The sequence below is a fragment of the Cervus canadensis genome, chromosome 11 (genome assembly GCF_019320065.1).
Source record: "Cervus canadensis isolate Bull #8, Minnesota chromosome 11, ASM1932006v1, whole genome shotgun sequence".
Lineage (NCBI taxonomy): Eukaryota > Metazoa > Chordata > Mammalia > Artiodactyla > Cervidae > Cervus > Cervus canadensis.
In genome coordinates this window covers 65,796,041-65,819,061 of record NC_057396.1, presented here as the reverse complement: position 1 = coordinate 65,819,061, position 23,021 = coordinate 65,796,041, and the positions used below count along the sequence as shown (strand labels likewise).

The following is a 23,021-nucleotide window of genomic DNA, read 5'->3' as shown; positions in this document are numbered from 1 at the left end:
AGCCCAGCCTAGCTCACCTGCTTGGTGATAGCTGGGGAGAGACCCCTGAGAATCCCTAGAGCCCGGGGCCCACAGGCCACAAAGGGCCTGGATGTGTCCAGGCTCACACTTCTCACACTAGTAATATTCATTTTTATTTCTGGATATGGTGAATTTTGTAACTACTGAGCTCCGTCTTGGGTGCTATCTTTTTTAGAGTTCAATTTGAGTGTCACCTTTAGCAGGTAGGTAGACTGTTATGTTGGTTCATATTCTCAGGCTTACTCACAGCTTCCCTTTGCACACACTTTCTTTCACACACACTCTTCTTTCACTCCCTCACTTTAAAAATAACCTTTTGTCATGAGTCTGATAACGTTTTTTTCTTATAAGTCAGTACATAAATCTTAATTAAAGTTATCCCATCCTTTCTCAGGCCAAGGATAATCACCCTTAATGTTTTGGTGTCTAGACTTACAGATATTTCCCCTGTGTATATGTTTATTTGTTTATAGAGAGAATGGTGTTTTACATGCTCTTTTGTAACCTGAATTTTCTTCTGTATAGTATATGGTGACACCTTCCTATATCCACTGAATGTAATATTAGTATTTCTGACCTTATAGTATAGTAGTGATTTTAATAATGTACAATGAATAATTTGCCTATTTCATTCCAAAACTTTCTCTTTAACAAACAGTATAGCACTGAGCATCCTTCCTTGTATTATCTTCACATAATCCGTTGTGTCTCTGCTTGGGAGAAATTCCTAATTGTGGAACTGTAGGGCCAGAGGCCAGTTTTACTTTATTTCTGATTTATACTCTGCTGATATGTTTTATACTCCCAGGGCGCTGCCTTTAAATCATTCTGAGCAAAGCAGGGTGATTAATTTAATACTCCCCTCACCCCTTTCAGGAAGGAAGGAAGTAAAGAAAGAAGGGAGGAAGAAAGGAATGGGCCTCTGTCCTGTTTCTGTATGTGAAAGGATAGTAATGGAGAGGAAGCAGTCATTCATTAAGTAGTCTTTATTTTTTGCTTCTCATTTTACTAGAGTGGCAGATTCCTCCCCTGAGACAAATGGTATTACCTTTCCTTCAGACATCTGGGTCAAAAGTCTGTAGAGCGTGCCTCCCTTTGGCTCACTGTCTGCGTCATTCCAGCAGCAAACACTGTCCAGTCTGACGGCCTCCACTGCCATGCTGGGTGCTCCCACCCTGTCCAGGTCACGGCCACTGGACCAGAGCAATGGCATTTCCGGGCTTTTATCTTTGGCTCCTGACCCTTTTCAGTTGACTCTCCACAGAGAAGTTACAGCTGTGCTTTCAAAAATGTTAGATCATGTTCCTCAGCCATTAGAAACCACCCACTGGATTTCCTCCAGAGGTGGGTGGAAACACCAGACCCTCGTCCTGCCCAGCCAGGCCTTACATGTTAAGATGTTACATGTTAAGATGTTACATGTTAAGATCTAGGTGGATCTGACCTGATCCACCTCTCCAGTCTTTCTTCTCAACGCTCTTCCCATTTACTTTCAATTCTCCAGCCACTTCATCCCCCTGCCATTTCCTGACATGCAAACCATTTTACCATGTCAAGTCATTCATATTTCCTGTCCCCGTTTCTAAATCCCTTCCCTCAGTTATGGGGATCTCTGTCGCACCTCACTTTCCCAGATCTCTGTTCAAATGTCCATCAATGCCTTGCCATCACTCTACCCCTCCATTACTGCTTTACTTTTTCTTGATAGCACTAGCAACTGCCTGAAATTGTGTTTTCTACCTATTTATATATATATATATATATATATATATATATATATGTATATTCTGTTTCCATTCCTAGAATATGAGCTCTAGGAAGGCAGAAGCTTTGTTTCTACTGTCTGATCAGTAACTAGTTCATAGAAAGTCTTAATAAGCAATTGTTGAATATATACATATTCGTGTGAACCAAGTGTTATGCTCACATTTAGAGCCATCAAGTTTCTGACCACTTCCCAGGTGGCGCGGTGGTAAAGAATCCCCCTGCCAATGCAGGAGGCACAGGTTTGATCCTTGGGTCAGGAAAATATCCTGGACAAGGAAATGACAACCCATTCTAGTATTCTTGCCTGAGAAATCCCGTGGACAGAGGAGCGTGACAAACTTCAGTTCATGGGGTTGCAAAGAGTTGGACACAACTTAGCAACTGAGCATAAAGTCCCAACCCTTCATCCCTTTATTCAGCTGGACACACATCTGCTTGGGAATGGAATAATCTAAGTCATACTTCTGATTTGTAAATAATGATTTAGAAAATAAATGCCCTGTGATTTATTACATTTCTGATTATGTGTGCTATAAATGTTCAAAAATCAGGTAGGGTAAGAGGCAAGTGGTAATGAGCATATCTTCCTTCTTCAAAGTCAAGGAGTAGAGAAAGCATCTGTTTTACTCGAGGGAGTAGTTTCACTTTAATTCTTTAAAATATTGTTTTAGCATTTAACATTTTCCCTTTTATAAGTGCTGTGGAGTGTATGTGTGTTTCATTAACAAACCACAGCAGCTAATGTGGTTTGGAAAGCCTTTTCAAATGTATTGTAATTGTGTGTACCAAGAGATGATAATTTTCTAAGTGCAGATTATAGAGTTGAGGAAATACTTTATTCCTTTATTTTAAATTTAATTTTCTCCATACTGGTTCAGAATTCTCCTGATGGAGGCACCTGCAAGTTTGATGGAGATCAGAGGCATGTTCTGAGAAATGCTAAATGTGGCCCTGGATAATTTTGTACCACAGCCAGAGGAGGTCTGTATCAGTTCTGAGCCACCCACAAAGCTAATTAAATTTACCCGTGTGAAAAGCAAACACCCACCCCAGTTATTTTGAGCTAACTTGCTGAAACACTGGTTAGCTCCTTCTGTAGCCCAGCGTTTCCTCCACCCCAATCCATGGGAATTCTTAGCATTGCCAAGAGGCCGGTGTAGACCACTGTTCTTTTTGCAAACACCTGAGAAGAATTCACTTAGAAAGTTACAGCATCCCTCCCATGAGTCCACTTTCTATAGTATGTTTCCATGCTGACTTAAAACTCCACATTCCTTATATACTTTCTCTGTGGAGTAGAGTTGGTTGAAAGATCTTGTTCCCTAGAGCCAAGATCTGGGTTGAGTGAAAGCTTTATTTTCCTATTTATGTGACTTTGGGAAAGTCATCTCTGCATCACATGTAAGAGAAAGAATAGAACCTCGATCATAGGATTGATGTGAAAATGAAAAGAATGAATATATGTAAAGAAGATAATTAAACATATGGTAGTGACTTAACAATGATCATTACTTCTTTTCTCTCTATCCCTCTTTCCTTTGAAACAAGATGATGATACGTTTTTTTAAAAAATCAGTTTTATTGGAGTTTAGTGGCTTTAAGTAAACTCCGGGAGTTGGTGATGGACAGGGAGGCCTGGTGTGCTGCGATTCATGGGGTTGCAAAGAGTCGGACACGACTGAGTGACTGAACTGAACTGAACTGAGTGGCTTTATGATGTTGTGCTAGTTTCTACTACACAACAAAATGAATCAGCCATATATATATGTATATATATGTTTAAACAAGGCTGAGTGCCAAAGAACTGATGTTTTTGAACTGTGGTGTTGGAGAAGATTCTTGAGGGTCCCTTGGACTGCAAGGAGATCCAACCAGTCCATCCAAAAGGAAGTCAGTCTTGAACATTCACTGGAAGGACTGATGCTGAAGCTAAGCTCCAATACTTTGACCAGCTGATGCGAAGAGCTGAATCATTAGAAAAGATCTTGGTGATGGGAAAGATTGAAGGCGGGAGGAGAAGAGGACAACAGAGGATGAGACGGTTGGTGATATCACTAACTCAATGGACATGAGTTTGAGCAAGCTCCGAGAGATGGTGAAGGACAGGGAAGCCTGGCGTGCTGCAGTCCACGGGGTCTCAAAGAGTCAGACACGACTGACTGAACAACAACAATAAATATCTCCTCTCCCTTTTGGACTTCCTTCCCATTCAGGTCCCCACAGTGTGTTAAGCAGAGTTTCCTGTGTTTCCAGAGTTTCCACAGTAGGTTTTCCTTAGTATCTCTTTTATGGTATCAGCTCTGTGGGTGCATCCATCTCATCCTCCCAGTTCCTCCCACACCCCCCTGTGTTCCTTCCTGGTGTCCATCCATTTGTTCTCTATGTCTGTGTCTCTGTTTCTGGTTTGCAAATAGGATCATCTGTACTATTTTTCTAGATTCCTCATACATCTGCTAATATATGGTATTTGCTTTTCCTCTTTCTGACTTTCTTCGCCATTCTTTCATTCATTCAACAGCAAAAAAATAATTGAGCACCAACTGAATATCAAATACTGATAGAGAAACAGTGATTAGCAGAACAGTCCCTGCTGTCATGACGCTTACATTGTAGTGGGATGAGGACAATGAATGAGCAAACTAATGTGTTTTAATGTAATTTTAGTTTGTTATGTATCCTTGAAGGATGAAAGCAGGTCCTAGGACAAAGTGACAGTGAGGAGTAGGAGACAGTTTGGGTAGCTTGATGAAGGACTGTTCCTTTATGAAAGTGACATCTGATCTGAAATGTTTAGGGTGCAAGACAACCCTATAATAATAACAAGAACCAGCTGTTGTCAATATAGGAGAAGCGAAGTCTGTGAACAGAAAAAACAAAAATAAAAACAATAAAAAATTTTTTGATACCTTTATGGAATACAGAGAATCTGAGAGCGGAGGAAGGGGTAGTTGAGGAAGAAGTTGGGGAGAAAAATGCTGAGATTCTGTCCTATAGACTATCCTACAGACCAGGGCTGTTGACTTTAGTCTGATCTGCAGTGGAAATCCTCTGGGCTGATTTGAGTGGAAGCATGATGGGATCAAATCTAGACTTGTAATGATGGTTAGGTTACTAATGGAGAATGGACTGTGGGAAGACAAGAATTAAGGAGATCTGTGGGACCTTTGTTGTTAGTACATGAGGCAACTATAATGGATTGAATAGTGTCCCCAGAATGACATGCCCTGGTCCTAATCTTGGGTGTCTGTGAATGTGACCTTATTTGACAATAGAGTCTTTGCAGATGCAATTAAGAATTTCGGGAAAATTCTCCTGGCTTTAGATGGACCCTAATTCTAATGAGTGGATTTATAGAGAAAGGAGAGGAAGGTCTATTGCACAGAGACACAGAGAAGGGGAAGCCATTTACTGATGGGGGCAGAGGTGAAATGACCTGTCTACAAGCCAAGGAATCCCAGAGATTTCCAGCAGCCACCAGAGTTTAGGAGAGAGGCACAGAAAACACCCTCAGAAGGAATCAGCCCTGCCAACACCTTGATTTGAGACTCCCGGTGCTTCTAGAATTGTGAGAGAATATATTTCTGATCTTCTTAAGCCATCAAAGCTGTGATAACTGGTTTGGGCACCCTGAGAAAACTGATACAGCAACCATGAGATTAATTATAGGGAGAACGGGCCTATATACCAATTTGACGGTCAGAGTGGTGGTCTTGAGGACTGAAGAAGGAAAAAAAAAAAAAAGAAAACAGGTTTCTTTAACTGTTTTCCACAGTGGTGAGGTGTGTTTATATTTGGCAAGGATGTCAATTTCTCACACTTTGATTGAAAGTCTTCTCTGTGGGATGGAAGGGCGTATGAGAAGCGGGTCCCAAGAATGAACTCTGCTTCCTAAAGTGGCCTCATCGTCTTCCCAAAGGAAGTGCCCACAGACCCTGGGAGGACTGATTAGCAGCTGAAGCCAGTTCTCTCACTAAAGTGATACCACTTTTTCTAATAGCAGTTCTTCATTTGTATGTAGACTAATATTAGTATCTGAGGTCATGACTTCTTTAATACAAAGAGGTCACCCTAGTTACCCATAAGACTGCTGCAGGCAAGTAGATACTTACTAATGGGGTGTGTACTGAGTGATATTTTGTACATGATAAAATGTCAGAAATTTCAGGACATAGCAATGATTTGCCCTGAACATTTCCCAGGTGATAATGGAAAGTTAGCATTGGTTGAGTTTCTAGTATGTCTTAGGTTCTCTCTGCTGTTGCTTTTACATCTGTCAAATCTAATTCTTACAATATTCCCCAAAGACAGATGTTAATATTTCCATTGTAAAGATAGCTGAAATAGCTGAAGCTTAGAGAAATCCAGCCAACCACATACCAAATGGTTATTTCATAAAAACAGGTTTATATATTTAACTATGCAGTTAGTAACTTGTAAAGTCAGTTTGTGAACTCAGATTTGTTCAAATCAAAGCTTTCCTTTTTTTTAATACCTGTGAGTTTTTACAATTCTGCCAGAATGATGCAGCCACAGTTCTTCTGAATGGACATAGAGATATTACTTTAAATTGGTGTGAATAAAAGTTACATTGGTCATAGAAATTAATGCTAAAGATACCTAAGAGACTATGGGAATTTCAGCCACTGTTGTCATGGAGCAAGGTTGCAGAGGAGTGGGGGCCAAGTCACTGTTTTCTTTCCTCCATGATTTCCTTAAGAAAATCAGCATGCGTTGGAGCTTCCTCACTTGGCACAAGAGAGACAGCCCAGGACAATGGATCTTGTCATCTCCCCTCATCAGGTGCTGTCTCTCCAAGCCAGACTGCCTCCTCCCTGGCGGTCCAGAACTGACATTATGACTTGAGCCCAGTCATTAAACACTAATTAGATTGGCGCTTTTGCTCTCCTTCTAGTTCAAGTTTTAATAAACTGCTCCCTTCTCCCTTTCGGTCTTTTCCTTGAAATCATAGACAGGGTCACCACCTTCGTCTCCCTGTGGCTTGAACTCTCAGTCTGGGTGTATTCTGGCTCTAGGCAAGGCGATTTAGATGAAAGATGAACAAGACCAAAGCACCTGGAGATATGAACACATTCCTTAAGAGGGAAAAAAAACATTGAAGAGCCAGAGCCACTTCCTCAGCACTGCCCGCTTGTATTTTTCTCAGATATTTTGGATCTTACTCATAGTAACTTGGCCATTAAAAAATCAGCCCTGTGGTCACTGGGCTTAATTAATTTGAAAGTACTTCTGGAGGAATCACTTAGATATTGTTTTATGATTTGCCTCGAAGATATCATCAGGCTTAAACCTCTACCAGCTGCCCAGAACTATTAGCCTAACTATTAACTTGGCCCCAAAGTATGTTCCCTTTGGATTAAAAAAGAGAAAATTTACTGTCTACACCTCGGCCATGATTAACCCTACACAGACCATAGTTAGTAGATAGAAGATGTTTTCCTTTTTTAGACTGGAAGTTTCCTGCATACACATAGCTATGTGTACTTCACCTTTTTTTCTTTCTATGGTTTTACTTCTGTGTCTGTGATTATACAAAAAATAAATGTCATGTGAGCTTTATAATAGTCTTTCATAGTATGCGTGTGTCATGCGTAATACCTCAGTCATGTCCGACTCTTTGCGACCCCATGGACTGTACCTGCCAGGCTCCTCTGTCCGTGGAGATTCTCTAGGCAAGAATACCAGAGTGGGTTGCCATGCCCTCTGACAGGCTGTCATAGTATAGATGGAGCTTATTATCAGTTTCAGGCACTGAGGAACGAAGGATACCCAAGATCACTTACACATCATTAGTTGCATCAACTAACCAAGGAAAACCACTAGACCATTCAGGTATGACCTAAATCATATCCCTTACATTATACAGTGAAAGTGACAAATAGATTCAGGGGATTGGATTTGATAGAGTACCTGAAAAACTATGAATGGAGGTTCGTGACATTGTACAGGAGGCAGTGATCAAGACATCCCCAAGAAGAAGAAACATGAAAAGGAAAAATGGTTGTCTGAGAAGGCCTTACAAATAGTTGAGAAAAGAAAAGACGTGAAAGGCAAAGGAGAAAAGGAAAGATATATGCATTTGAATGCAGAGTTCCAAAGAACAGCAAGGAGAGATAAGAAAACCTTCCTCAGTGATCAATGCAAAGAAATGGAGGAAAAAATAAAATGGGAAAGACTAGAGATCTCTTTAAGAAAAATTAGAGATAACAAGGAACATTTCATGTAAAGATGGGCACAATAAAGGACAGAAATGGTATGGACCTAACAGAAGCAGAGGATATTAGGAAGAGGTGGCAAGAATACACAGAACTACACAAAAAAGATCTTCATGACCCAGATAACCACAATGGTGTGATCAATCACTCACCTAGAGCCAGACATCCTGGAATGTGAAGTCAAGTGGGCCTTAGGAAGCATCACTATGAACAAAGCTAGTGAAGGTGATGGAATTCCAGCTGAGCTATTTCAAATCCTAAAAGATGATGCTGTGAAAGTGCTGCACTCAATATGCCAGCAAGTTTGGAAAACTTAGCAGTGGCCACAGGACTGGAAAAGGTCAGTTTTCATTCCAATCCCAAAGAAAGACAATGCCAAAGAATGCTGTAACTACCAAACAATTGCACTTATCTCACATGCTAGCAAAGTAATGCTCAAAATTCTCCAAGTCAGGCTTCAACAGTACATGAACTGTGAATTTCCAGATGGTCAAGCTGGATTTAGAAAAGGCAGAAGAATCAGACATCAGGTTGCCAACATCTGCTGGATCATCAAAAAAGCAAGAGAGTTCTAGAAAAACATCTACTTCTGCTTTATTGACTATGCCAACACCTTGATTGTATGGATCACAACAAACTGTGGAAAATTCATAAAGAGATGGAAATACTAGACCACTTGACCTACGTGCTGAGAAATCTGTATGCAGGTCAGGAAGTAACAGTTAGAACTGGACATGGAACAACAGACTGGGTCCAAATTGGGAAAGAAGTACATCAGGCCTGTATATTGTCACCCTGCTTATTTAACTTAGATGCAGAATACATCATGAGAAATGCTGGGCTGGAAGAAGCACACGCTGGAATCAAGATTGCTGGGAGAAATATCAATAACCTCAGATAGGCAGATTATCCCACCCTTATGGCAGAAAGCAGAGAAGAACTTAAGAGCCTCTTGATGAAAGTGAAAGAGGAGAGTGAAAAAATTAGCTTAAAACTCAACATTCAAAAAACTAAGATCATGACATCTGGTCCCATCACTTTACGGCAAATAGATGGGGAAACAGGGGAAGCAGTGACAGACTAATTTTTTAGGCTCCAAAATCACTGCGGATGGTGACTGCAGTCATGAAATTAAAAGATGCTTGCTCCTTGAAAGAAAAACTATGACAAACGTAGACAGCATATTAAAAGGCAGAGACATTACTTTGCCAACAAAGTTTGGTCTAAAGCTGTGGTTTTTCCAGTAGTTATGTATGGATGTGAGATTTGGACTATAAAGAAAGCGGAGTGCCAAAGAATTGATGCTTTTGAACTGTGGCATTGGAGAAGACTCTTGAGAGTCCCTTGGACTGCAAGGAGATCCAGCCAGTCCATCCTAAAGGAAATCAGTCCTGACTATTTATTGGAAGGACTGATGCTGAAGCTAAAACTCCAATACTTTGGCCACCTGATGCAAAGAACTGACTCACTTGAAAAGACCCTGATGCTGGGAAAGATTGAAGGCGAGAGGAGAAGGGGATGACAGAGAATGAGATGGTTGAATGGCATCACCGACTAGATGGACATGAGTTTGAGTAAGCTCTGGGAGTTGGTGATGGACAGGGAAGCCTGGTGCGCTGCCAGCCATGGGGCAGCAAATAGTCAGACACAAGTGAGCAACTGTACTGAACTGAAGTGAAACTAGCTACTGAGGGTTCAGTCTTAGTTGCTCAGTCATATCCATTTCTTTGCTACTCTGTGGACTTCTGCCGGGCTCCTCTGTCCATGGAATTTTCTAGGCAAGAATATTGGAGTGGTAGCCATTCCCTCTTCATGGGAAGAAGGGAATAATTTCCCTTCTTTGATAGCCTCCTGACCCAGCTATCAAACCCAGGTCTCCTGAATTGCAGGCAGATTCTTTACCATCTCTGCCACCAGGGAAGCCCATGGTTATTAACCAGGTATGATTTGTTGGTATATAGTGTAAGTGATATTTGTAGAACAAAATTGTTTATTACCAGTAGGGATGTGGAAGGGATTATGAGAGTCACGGCCAATTTTTAATCTAGGGGAAAAAAGTAATAGTGTGCATTAAGTATCGGATTGGCCAAAAAGTTTGTTTGGGTTTTTCCATAAGATTTTTTTCAAAAAACTGAACCAACCCTTTGACCAACCCAGCACTATACAAAGTGATTTGATAAACTTAATAAATTCTTTCCTGTAAGTAGAGTCTGATTGCTCTAAGTAAGCATACAAATATTATCTCAAGTATAGTATAATTTGTGGCACTTTGTCAGTTATCTACTGCTTCACAACAATATTACTACAGATATAATGGCTTAAAATGGGGCACATTTTATTTTCTATAGACTGAAAATCCAGAGAGCTTAGCTAGGTTGACTGCTGAGGTTTGAGAGGGTATCCCTTCCTTAAGGTCACAAAGTACATTTGGAACTGTGTTTATCTGGTTTAAAAGTTGTCTACATTCACACAAGGCTGCATCAAGGTGTCTGCTGGGCTGAGGTCCTATCTAATGTTCAGCTGGGAAATGTTCCACTTCCAAGTAGTGACCGTGGACAATGCACATTGTGGGGAAGGCTGAAATTAAGGGGGCAACACGTGGCAGGCCTCCAGCAAGCTTGGGGCTCGTTAAGAGAATGACATTAACCCCACCTTATATAAAACCACCACGAAGACCTAAGAAATTTGACATCATGTATTGCAGCCAGAGGAACGTTCCTGGGGGCTCAGGTGGTAAAGAATCTGCCTGCAGTGCAGGAGACCCAGGTTTGATCTCTGGATCAGGAAATGAAAACCCACTCAGCAATCTTGCTGGAGAATCCCAGAGACAGAGGAGCCTGATGGGCTACAGTCCACAGGGTCACGAAAGAGTCGGCCATGACTGAGCGACAGTGCGCCAAGCATTCAGCATTAGCACAGAACAAGTTGAAAAAGTAAACATTTGTCTGCAGTCACAGTGAGAGGAGCCTGAAGCAGTCTTAGAACGATGTAGTGGCTGCAAGCAGGATGGGTGAAATGCTTTAACAATCCAATTTATGGAAGGGAGTGTTTGAATTATTTTTTTTATATAACTACTCATTATACTAATGAGAATAACTAAAATGATTAAGTCCTTCAACTATTCTAGGCCTTGAATCATTATTTTATTCAGACAATAGTACCCAGTTATTACCCATCTTTTCTATTGGGCTTCCCAGAAAGTTCCCTTGGGTTTTTCTGTAAGATGTTATGGAAAAACATGAGTGAGCCTTTTGGCCAAACTAATAAAGAAACTAGACTCAGGCGGTTATGCAACTTACCTACGATCACACAGTGAGCAAAGTAGTTCTGGGGTTCTAAGTCCTGTATTTAAAACAAATACATTATATTATATATCTGTACCCATTTCATGACCATAAAAAATTGACACAGTTATACAAATCATTCAAGAGGACTTTTTGGCAGACTTCAAAAGTAGAGCTGTTTTGGTAGCAGTAGGTCTTAGAAAATAGCTGCACAGTTGCTATCATTTACTGCTGGGACTTTTAACTCTATTGCTTGAATTTATAACAGCCCTGCCCAAAAAAAAAATATTATTAATAATAGGATTCCCCTTTTTTGGTGAGGAAGCTGAGGTTTGAGTGACTGTCACTTCCCTAAAGTCAGAGTATATTTGAAACTATGTTTATCTGCTTTAAAAGTTGAGTACCTTCTTTATTGTGTCCAAAGTGTTTGTTCTACTTATTAGCTGGGAGAGGAAAAAAGAAATCTCAAGAAACTATTGGGTGTGGTAGCATCTAGTAACAGGTTCCTTTCTGAATTGCCATACAGACCAGTATTAATGTCATTTGAAAGAGACTATCAATTATTGTTGTTTAGTCGCTAAGTCGTGTCCTACTCTTTGTGACCCCATGGATAGCCTTCCAGGCTCCTCTGTTCATGAGTCTCCCAGGAAAGAATACTGGAGTGGGTTGCTGTTTCCTTCTCCAGGGGATATAAGTACAGCTAAATTACAGCAATGCTAGTACAGGCCACTCTCTCCTCTTATATCGTTCAGTGTGCAAGCATGATCTGTGCACATTCAGATCCTACTATTTTGAATACCAAAGGAAATGCGGAATGAAAGCCAAGAACAAATGGAATTTTAGGTCCAGCTCAGTTCATGATGAGTGGCTTGCTGCTGCTGCTGCTAAGTCGCTTCAGTCGCGTCCGACTCTGTGCAACCCTACAGACGGCAGCCCACCAGGCTCCCCCGTCCCTGGGATTCTCCAGGCAAGAACACTTGAGTGGGTTCCCATTTCCTTCTCCAATGTATGAAAGTGAAAAGTGAAAGTGAAGTCGCTCAGTTGTGTCCAAATCTTAGCGACCCCATGGACTGCAGCCCACCAGGCTCCTCTGTCCATGGGATTTTCCAGGCAAGAGTACTGGAGTGGGGTGCCATTGCCTTCTCCGTGATGAGTGGATTAGCCTCTGTGAATTGTTTACTGAACTATTTTATATATTGCTTTGCAGTACTTAACACTGTTGAGTAGAAATGGTAATCCACTTTCTTTCCCAAGAGGTGAAACTCTTCTTGAACCAACACAAACATGGGTATATATCTCATATCAATCATTTTTCATTCAGTCATGCACTTGCCTAAATTAGATCATTATTAAGCACAGGGAAGACAAGAGAAAGACTTGTTCTTACAAGCCACTGATAGGGAAGCTGGTTTTGGCACCAAGAGGTCAGTCATTTGCATTTTGCTGTGTGGGGCTTAAAGGAAGAGATTCAAATTACATCAAGAAAATTTTTAAATCAAGATAAAATTTTTTCTTATACACCTCTGTCTCTAACAATGAATCACAAGAGGACCAGTAGAGTATTAAAAGGACACCTAATCACCTTTCATTTTTACTTAATTTTGTCTCTTTTCCTCCCATCCCAATTGCTCTGTCACATTTATTCTTTGTGAATAATACATAGGAATTTCAAAGTTTTGTATTCCTTTTTCTCCCCTTTAAGCAAATTTTCCCCCAAGAATAAGACTGGTAGGGTCAGGGTTACTTACTTAGTTGGGTTTATGTATAGCTATAGTCATAAAGCTCTGTCAAACAGAAACGGAGTACAGTGAAAAAGCCTTTTTTTATCCTCAAGAATTGCAGATATTGATAAGCCTTGCCATGGAGCCATGAAACATACTATATCTCAGAAAAGTTTTAAAGTGTCAGGCATCCAAACCCTCTGTGAGAGGTTATGTATTCTTGGCTAATTAAAATAAGTATTACATCTGATAATTTTCCCTAATGTTAAGTCTATTTATATAATTTCACTCTTCATTGTTAATGGTGGTGATAAATTTATGATAACACAGAGATTAAATAAAGAAAAACTGAACAAACTCTGTTCCCATGAAATATTATTATTGATGTTATAGTTCATGAATAATAAGGTTTGTCAGCATTTTGTTTAACTCTTTCTCTCTGCCATTATGTGATATAACTAAGCAAGGTAATTGATTTTCTTAGATATTGGATCTTATATGCTAAACCTTGGGAGTCACGTAAAAGGACAATCAACTGTTGACGGACCTAGTAATTTTAAAAATAAACCTATGCCTGCTACCCCACTGCTTCTGGCAACAATAATGAAATGGTATTTTCAGGAAGGCTGGTGATGTTAAAAGCCAGTGGGAAAATTCTGCAGAGTCCCTAGCTGTAATTATAACTCAGTTGGGAATATATGAATAAGAAGGTTACTCTTCTCTGAATCAGGGAAAACCTAATCTAGAATCCTGGACCTGGCTTAATAGTTGAACACCTTACATATACCATTATGCTGAGAAAAATATAAAGTTGCTATTTATTTTCTGATGACTAGTCCCCCTGCCCCCTGCCTTCTCTTTCTGTTCCTTCCCTTCTTCCCTCTTCTTCTTTCAGTAATGCAATTACTGTTGTTTAAAGAGACTAAATAGATTCCTTTTTTTTGAGTGCACAGTCCATGATGTGGCATAGTTCCCCAACCAGGAATGGAGCCCACACCCCCTGCAGTAAAAGAGGGGAGACACTACCTAATGGACCATCAGGGAAATCCCTACTTACTGTCATTTAAATTGAACTGATAAGATTGGGGAGATTCTGGATTCATGTACTGTTCCATGAGTTTACACAAAGATGATTGTTTTACTTCTGTTTTGAGGGCAAAAATTTTGACTTGATTTGAAAGTTACCTACACCTTGCCTTAGTCTTTCTCACCCAATCATGCTTCTTTATTTCACCAGTCAGACGCCGCTTTCATCAGCCCTGTATTCTCTGCTGCAGAGATGATTTTAAGTGTTGGCTGTGTGCTTCACTACTTTGATTTTTTGAACATTGGTTTTTTCATCTGTAAAGTGGGCAGAATAACATCCTGAACTCAGACTGTTATTATGGGAACTGGATGAGGTATAGAAAGAAGTACTGTAGACTCCAAAGGATAAATTTTTAGTCACTAAAGCAATGTAGTATTTATTTTTACTTATAACGTGTTTGGTCGTATTTTGACTATTCTGTCCTTTCATTCAGAAAAATGATGGACCTTTACGTTATGTGTGTCTTCATATTAAATGCCACAGAGGAAATAGTAAACTCAAGGCAGAGCTCTGTCATCACCTTTACAATACCTACCTGTTCTTTCACCCAATAGCTTGGAAAGCAGACCATTCAGAGTTAAGAGACACATTCTCATGCCTGTTCTGATCCATCTTTGTGATCTTGAACTTTCCATATCTGGGAAATTAGATGTCATGCAAACCCAGCACACTCTTCTCCTTCACAACAAACATTAGTAAATTTATGCCTGATGCATGGTAGCATATGTGTCCCCTAATTTGGGATTGCACTAATTCTAAATGTATTTTCTCTCTCTGAGTAGATGGTAGGTTCCTTAAGAGCAGAAGCCAAGCCTTAGAATAATGTATAATCCTCACCCCTACCCCAGCACCCACTGGGATGTCTATCCCAATATCTGACACAGAGTAAATATTTCCTCCATGATTATCTCTCATCTCTTCACCCAGTGAAATACTATTCTCTCAAGTGTGGTGATATTATTCCAAGGTTTTCATGAACTCTTATTATATTAAGAGTCTGAGCTTGAGAATGTGGGTCTATCTATGTGTGTTCATGTTATGTGAACATCATTTTGCTCTTGTTCTGAGAGCAATATTCATTTCCATTAACTTATATATATTGACAGTTTGAGCCATTTGACACCAACCTTGTTATTAATTGCAACTTATCTTTAAAGGACAATTCATATATATCTGAAACTTAAAAAAAAAAAAGCTACTTGCTATCTTTGTATGATTATACTTCCCCACAAAATATATATCATTCATCATTATAATAGGTAAATTCTGAGTGCCAGACAAAGAAAATTGCATGAGGATTATGTGAATCACATCATTTTTAGCCCTTAGCTCATTGCACACATGCTGTCTTTCTTGTAACTTTTAAGTTTGATTCTCTAGCTTGTTGCATTTCTTCCCTTGTCTATTCAGTTATCCTTATGGATGTAAATAGATACAGTCATTCATTTATTCATGCATTCAATAGGTATTGAGTCCCTACTAAGTGTTAGACACTTTGATTGGTCTCAACAAGTACCTTTAAGTTCCCTGTGGGAACTTGACTGTGAGCTGAATGACCAATCTTACTTTGATCCCCGACCTCCCAGGCTTTTCCCCTTTATGTATATTTGAGTTTCAGTCCTGTCCACATGCTAGCAGAGAATAATGATCTTGCCATATCCAGAATAATTACAACTCCCACATCAAAAGGGTTGTTATTGTATTTTTCTTGGCTTTTTTTTTTTCTTTCTGATACAAGTACACCTAAAGCAATCCCTCACCACACCTTCTTGGAGGGAGTTTAGAGAATCTATGATATTATGTGAGCTTCCCAGGTGGTCTAGTGGTAAAGAATCCCACTGCCAATGCAGGAAACCTAGGAGATGTGGGTTTGATCCCTGGGTCAGGAAGATCCCTTAGAAGAAGAAATGGCAACCCATTCCAGTATTCTTGCCTGGGAAATCCCATGGACAGAGGTGCCTGACAGGCTATAGTCCATGGGGTCACAAAGAGTTGGTCATGACTGAGCATGCACTCACTCACATGTTATTAAGTGCAATCCATAAGCTTTAGCTAATGCCAGACTTTGATCTCAGAAAAGGAAAATTGTGTTATTAGACTGTTTTATTGAGAGGCACTACTTGTTCATGATCCTTAAACTACTTATGTTATTTTGTAGTGATGAAGATATTGCTACTCATTCTATTTCAATTTAATTTTGAGTCAAAGAATCAATAATAAATGTTGACAGGAAAGGGCTTATTTACCCTGAGAGTATTGGTTTCAGTTGGTCTGAAAAAATTATTTTCAAACTCAACAGCTTTGATTAGTATATTTCACTTCTAACACAATTGATATTTTATACCTTAGGTAGAGGTAAGGAATGGAAATCTGTTGATCTCTTAAGGTGTTACTTCCCGTGTGATCAAAAATTGAGCAGTTTATTAGGAAGCATACTAACGAACATGACACCAAGAGACGGTGCAATATGTTTAGGTAATGCAATGTGAAAGCAATTGAACAAGAAAAATGCTGATAGAATACCATGCAGGATTTTCCCCAAGGGAGACACTTAAATTCTGAGGCTCATAATGAGTGCTGGACTCTGTCATTGAGAGAGAACTATTCCCAGCTCTGACAACCACAATTCCAGAAATACTTTTACCTTCTATTTCATTATTACTAGTAGACCTTGTAGGTGGGTGCACAGATGCTGTTACTTATAAAGCATTTTAGTTATGTATGGATGTGAGAGTTGGACTAAAAAGAAAGCTGAGCACCAAAGAATTGATGCTTTTGAACTGTGGTATTGGAGAAGACTCTTGAGAGTCCTTTGGGCTGCAAGGAGATCCAACCAGTCCATCCTAAAGGAAATCAGTCCTGAATATTCATTGGAAGGACTGATGTTGAAGCTGTAACTCCAATACTTTGGCTATCTTATGCGAATAACCGACTCATTGGAAAAGACCCTGATACTGGGAAAGGTTGAAGGTGGGAGGAGAAGGGGATGACAGAGAATGAGATGGTTGGATGGCATCACCGACGCAATGGACATGAGTTTGAGAAGGCTTTGGGAGTTGGTGAAAGACAGGAAAGCCTGGCCTGCTGCAGTTCATGGGGTGGCAAAGAGTTGGACATAACTGAGTGGCTGAACTGAACTGAACTGAACTGTATTGTATATTTTGAACCAAACAAATGACAGAGCAAAAATGTTGAATATATGAAGTTAAAAAAAAGGATAATAATTTTTTTTCTGAACATAATTTGAAGAGCACAGACTGTCACTATCTTTATATACCAACTGTTTTAACATCCTTGCTTCAACTAGGATGTTGTTTAGTTGCTAAGTCCTATCTGATTCTTTCGTTGCCCTGTGGACAGTAGCCTGCCAGACTCCTCTGTCCATGGGGTTCTCCAGACAAGAATACTGGAGTGGGTTGCCATTTCCTTCTCCAGGGGCATCATCTCAACCCAGGGATTGAACCTTTGACTCCTGCATGACAGGCAGATTCTTTACTACTGGGAAGCTCTCAACTAGGATATTCCATAATAATTTAGAAGAGGGAATTTTTTCTGCCAGTGGACTATCAACTCCACGAATGAGAGCCCTTAATTCTGATCAACTCATCATTCTAGTGAATAGAAGCATTCATTGTTAGCATGTATTCGACATCACTATGTTTCTAATTTTTTTTTAAACAACCATCCACATTCATAGTTTCAAGAGGTCAGCAGACATTTTTTTTTCTATAGTTACAGATAATAAATATTTTAGGCTATGTGGGTCATAAGGTCTCTGTTGTAACTATTCAGTGGCACAGTTGTACTGTATAAATAGCCATAGAATTACAGAAATAAATGAGTGTGTGTGTATCCCTAAAAGCTGCTGCTCCTTTTTTTTTAATGAGGCAGACCACCAGACAGATTTGGCCTGTATGCCATATTTTTCCAAGGCTAGGTTGAAAGGTCAAATAGCACACCATACTTGTTATTAGAAAAAGAAAAATAACAGCCACCACCCTAACCATTTTTCAAAACTTTTATCCACATTTTTAAATGGCATGTTTATCTTCTTTTATCTTTAATTTTTATGTTTTATTAACTTCTCCCTGTAGAGGATCAAGATTTAATTTTAGAACTTTCCCAATGCTGCTCCTAATATGCACACTTCCATGTCTCCAAATATTTAAAAATTATAATTGTAGCAAGATCATTATTTAGATTTGACATTATCTGGCTCTGTAAATGCTATTCCTGGCTGGAACATGTTGAATATGGTCTTCACTGCAGAGTTAACTGAGGATGTTATTTCTTTTGGAAATCTTGGGTGTCAGCCTCTTTATGACTTTTTTCTTGAATTCTTCAGGGTCGCTCAGGGAAGGCTTTTCTAACTGTTCTCTGGGGAGTTTATGTCTGACTGATAGAGTTCTAGGAATAAGCTTATAATGCCATAACCCTCAGTTTGCCTGGGAATTGTCTACAGTAAGCCCCCACATACCAATGTATTCTGTTTTGAGAACACGTTGGTTAAGTCCAATTTGTAAGTTCAACAAAGTTAGCCGAGGCACCCAACTAACACAACTGGCTATATAGTACTGTACTGTAACAGTTTATAATACTTTTCACATAAATAATGCATAAAAAACAAAAAATAAAGAAAACATTTTCAATCTTATAGTACAGCACCTTGAAACGTACAATAGTACCGTTAGAAGAGCTGGCATACAGGGGCAGGCATCCGGTGAGCCGCCAAGCAGAGTTCCGGACTGGAGGGGTAGACGAGGTGGGGGATGGCAGAGCTGAAGGATCGTCAGCAATCGGAGATGGAAGACAAGCTGTGATTTCACTCACACCTGATGTTGATGGCACAGGTTCTGGTCCTTTCCTGGATTCAGTTCTGTAACGCTCTAAGTGATGTCTGCACAGTAGCTCTTTTTTTTTTTTTTTTTCCTCATTATAGATGACATGGTAACGCTGGATTGTATTCTGAAACGGCTATTGCCACCTCTTCGTATTGTTTTACATTCGAGTCCCCTGCCTCAAAAACTAACAGTAGTTCCTCAAATAAAGAGAATCCCCTTGCCATTTCCTGCCTCATCTCACCATTTCCTACCTCTTGACTCTGTTTAGCAGTACCAGCTACATCACTGTTTCTTTTACTCTTGCTTGAGGACATCTTGGACGTGAAATAAATATACTGTCCTACTGTACCCTGCATAGTACTGTACAGAGCACAGAGGCAAAACCACTTGCAGGGGATGTACACGTGTGACTGACATATGTGACTGGACATGTGAATGCGTATTTGCATCTTTGAAAGCTCGCAACTTAAAGATTCACATGCAAAGGACTTACTGTAACTTAAACAATGTTCCAAAGTGGGTAAATATGAACAGAGGCCTGGCTGCTGTTGTTCAGTCACTAAGTTGTGTCCAACTCTTTGTGACCCCATGGACTGCAGCACGCCAGGCTCCTCTGTCCTCCACTGTCTCCCAGAATTTGCTCAAATTCATGTCCACTGAGTCAGTGATGCTCTCTAACCATCTCATCCTCTGCCACCTGATGCAAAGAGCCAGTTCATTGGAAAAGACCTTAACGCTGGGAAGTATTGAAGGCAAAAGGAGAAGGAGGCAGCAGAGGATGAAAGCCCTGGTCTGGATGGTAAATTATAAGATCACCCTGCCTGGTAGCCAAGTTGGGGAAGAAAGTTGGACAATATCAATAGTTTAGTTCATTCGATTGTAAACTTGGTTCACACTTGCTGTTTTCCAAGCCATGAGCACTCAGTCATGGAATCCCTCAGTTTACAGTTTGGTACGCCATGATCCACTGTGTCTGGTGTCTCCCAGCACAGAAACTTTCCATTTATAGTGTAAAATAATAACCCTTCAGGCTTCTGCATGAAGAGAAAGGGAAGTTGCTAGGCTATGATGGCCATGGGAGACTCTAGCAGACTTTCAGCCTTTTTTCTGGGGTTTCCTCCCTGCATTAAACCTCAGAGGTTTAATGGGCCACAGGGAGTTCTAGGGTGTCTAGGTTATTTATTAATGCTTCCTACTGCCAGCTTAGGGGTCAGCCTCTTCAGTCAGCTCATCAATTACCACTTGTCTACAGGCTTTCTAACTTCCCGAGTTTTGTTTTTGTTACCTCTCATTCTCTTTTTCTTAACGGATGGTTGCCTTTCAAAGACGAAATGTATGTATCATACTGTCCTTATAGTGCTTAGAGTGGATTTGGGGAGAAGCAGAGAATTAATGCCTATGTTCTGCTCACCATCCGTAACCAGAAAATCATACAGTTGCAGTCTCCCCCTCTTACTCCTTTTCTCTCGTCTTCATGGGTGGAAGGAGATGATCATCATTCCGTCTCCTTATCTTTATTTCCAAAGAGACACTTTCACCCCCACACCCACCCCTTAGTTTACTGCTCAGTTTCAAATGATCTAGTTCCTTGAAACTTCCTTCACATACCTTATTTTCCAAGTCATTACCTTTCCCTGCAAGTCTCCAAGAACTTTTCTGAGTGCGCCTAAGTTTCTAAATTGCAATCTCTAGAAAAGGCAAGGTGTGTTTGCATTGCATATTGTGGTGGAGGAGTACAATCGAAGAAAAATAGAGGGAATTAAAAAATATTATTTGGCTGCATTGGGTCTCGGTTGTGACACATGAGATCTTCTTTGCTGTCTGTGGGCTCGGTAGTTGTGTTGCAGGACCCTGGCTTAGCTGCCCTGCGGCAGGTGGGATCTAGTTCCCCAACTGGGAATTGAACCCACGTCCCCTACCTTGCAAGGAGGATACTTAACCGTCAGATCGCCAGGGAAGTCCCAGATCATATCCATGCTTCGTCACTCAGTTGTGACCAACTCTGCGACCCCGTGGACTCTAGCCCTCCAGGCTCCTCTGTCCATGGGATTTCCCAGGCAAGAACACTGGGGTGGGTTGCTATTTCCTTCTCCAGCGGATCTTCCTGATCCAGGTCCCATAGGGGAATTGTTAATGGTAGATGAATGAGTACTAAACGAAAGACCTTATTTGCCCCACTTAATAAATGATAAAACTGCTTTTCAGTGATTTTGAGAAATTTACCCAAAATTAGATAACTGTGGAGTAGTAAGCTTGATATTTAAACCCATGGGTATTAGTATGAGAAGCTGAAGTCCAGTCTTTTCACTGTACCATTGGATTGCTAGACTGCATATTAATAGATGGCAGAAAATGAGGTTCACAAAGACCTGTAGACTTAACCTGGAATAATACTTAATCATTTAAAAAGCATATATTGATATATTCTTTATCTCATTTGAATTTTTCAAAAATACCATACGATAGCAATGCTATTACTCATTATAAGAAGAAAAGTAAAGTTGATATATAAGTGAATAATTCAAGGCCACACAATCAGTGAGCTTTAGAGACCATTCTGGAGCCCAGGTTGTTGGACTAGTGCCCTGAGAAGCTTCTGCAAAACTCACAGTAGGCCACACGTACCTCATATATCAGAAAAAGGCTGTGTTCTGTATGTTTCACAAAATAAGAGCTTGTGTTAGAGACTCTGAACTGTACTTGGGCATAACATGATTAAGCAATACTTTCCTCTTGTACATCAGGTTGTCAGGCTTAAGACAGGAAATCAAAGCCAAAAAGAAATAAGATGAATTCAGGTGTTCCTCCTTAAGGTCAAGGTTCCAGATAGAATTATTTCCCAAAGGCACCTAGAGAGAGGAGTAACTTAATCTGATCATGTACCTATTTCCAAAATCTGTAGGGAATGTAAACATTACAAGAATGATGTAATTGCTAGGTAGTATAACAACACAACTACATCCACTAGGAAACAACCAACGTTAAGTTACATGTGTTGGTATTTTTTATAGAGGAAAAATAATACAATGTGCCAGAAGGGAGGTTTGGAAATGCTCTTTAAATGGGAAAGGCAATATGAATTTGTGACCAACAAAAGGTCTCTGCATTATCTCTCCTTGAGAAATTAGAGCTTTGCAGAATTTTAAGATTCTTTTTCTATAACTTTTTATAAACTCTCCCTACCTTCCAAGGGAGAAAAGACAGCCTCTTCAATAAGTGGTGCTGGGAAAACTGGACAACTACAAGTAAACAAATGAAATTAGAACACTCCCTAACCCCATACATGAAAATAAAATAAAAATAGATTAAAGACCTAATTGTAAGCTGGGTACCGCAAAAGCCTTAGAGGAAAACATAGGCAAAACAGTCTTTGATGCAAATCACAGCAAGATCTTTTTCAATCCACCTCCTAGAGTAATAAAAATAAAAACAAAAATAAACAAACGGGACCTAATTAAACTTGAAAGCTTTTGCACTGCAAAGGAAACCATAAACAAAATAAAATGACAACCCTCAAAATGGGAGAAAATATTTGCAAAGGAAGCAATGGACAAGGGAGTAATCTCCAAAATATGCAAACAACTCATGCAGCTCGATATCAAAAAAATGAACAACCCAATTAAAGGGCAGAAGTTATAAATAGACATTTCTCCAAAGAAGATACACAGATGGACAGTAAACACATGAAAAGCTCAACATCTTTGAAATTTGCATCTTTAAAGAAATACAAATCAAAACTACAATGAGACATCACCCCACACTAGTCAGAAAGTCCCTGTTCAAAAGTCTACAAACAATAAATGCTGGAGAGGATGTGGAGAAAAGGGAATGCTACTACACTGTTGGTGGAAATGTAAAAACTGGTTCAGCCACTATGGAGAACAGTATGGAGATTCCTTAAAAAATAAAAAAGAGAGATAACCACATGATCCAGCAGGCTTCCGCTTTCTTAATGGTAAAGAACCTGCCTGTCAGTGCAGGAGACATAAGAGATGCAGGTTCTGGATCAGGAAGATTCCCTGGAGGAGGGCATGGCAGCACACTCCAGCATTCACCTTCTGAATGGG

At 40.0% G+C, this 23,021-nt stretch overlaps 1 protein-coding gene across 2 annotated transcripts in view; it reads left to right on the top strand.

Annotated features, from left to right (window-relative positions):
- The window catches only part of LRRC4C (leucine rich repeat containing 4C), a 1,342,213-nt gene that overhangs the window by 188,416 nt on the left and 1,130,776 nt on the right, over positions 1–23,021 (top strand). The gene's annotated exons all lie outside the window — the stretch shown is intronic.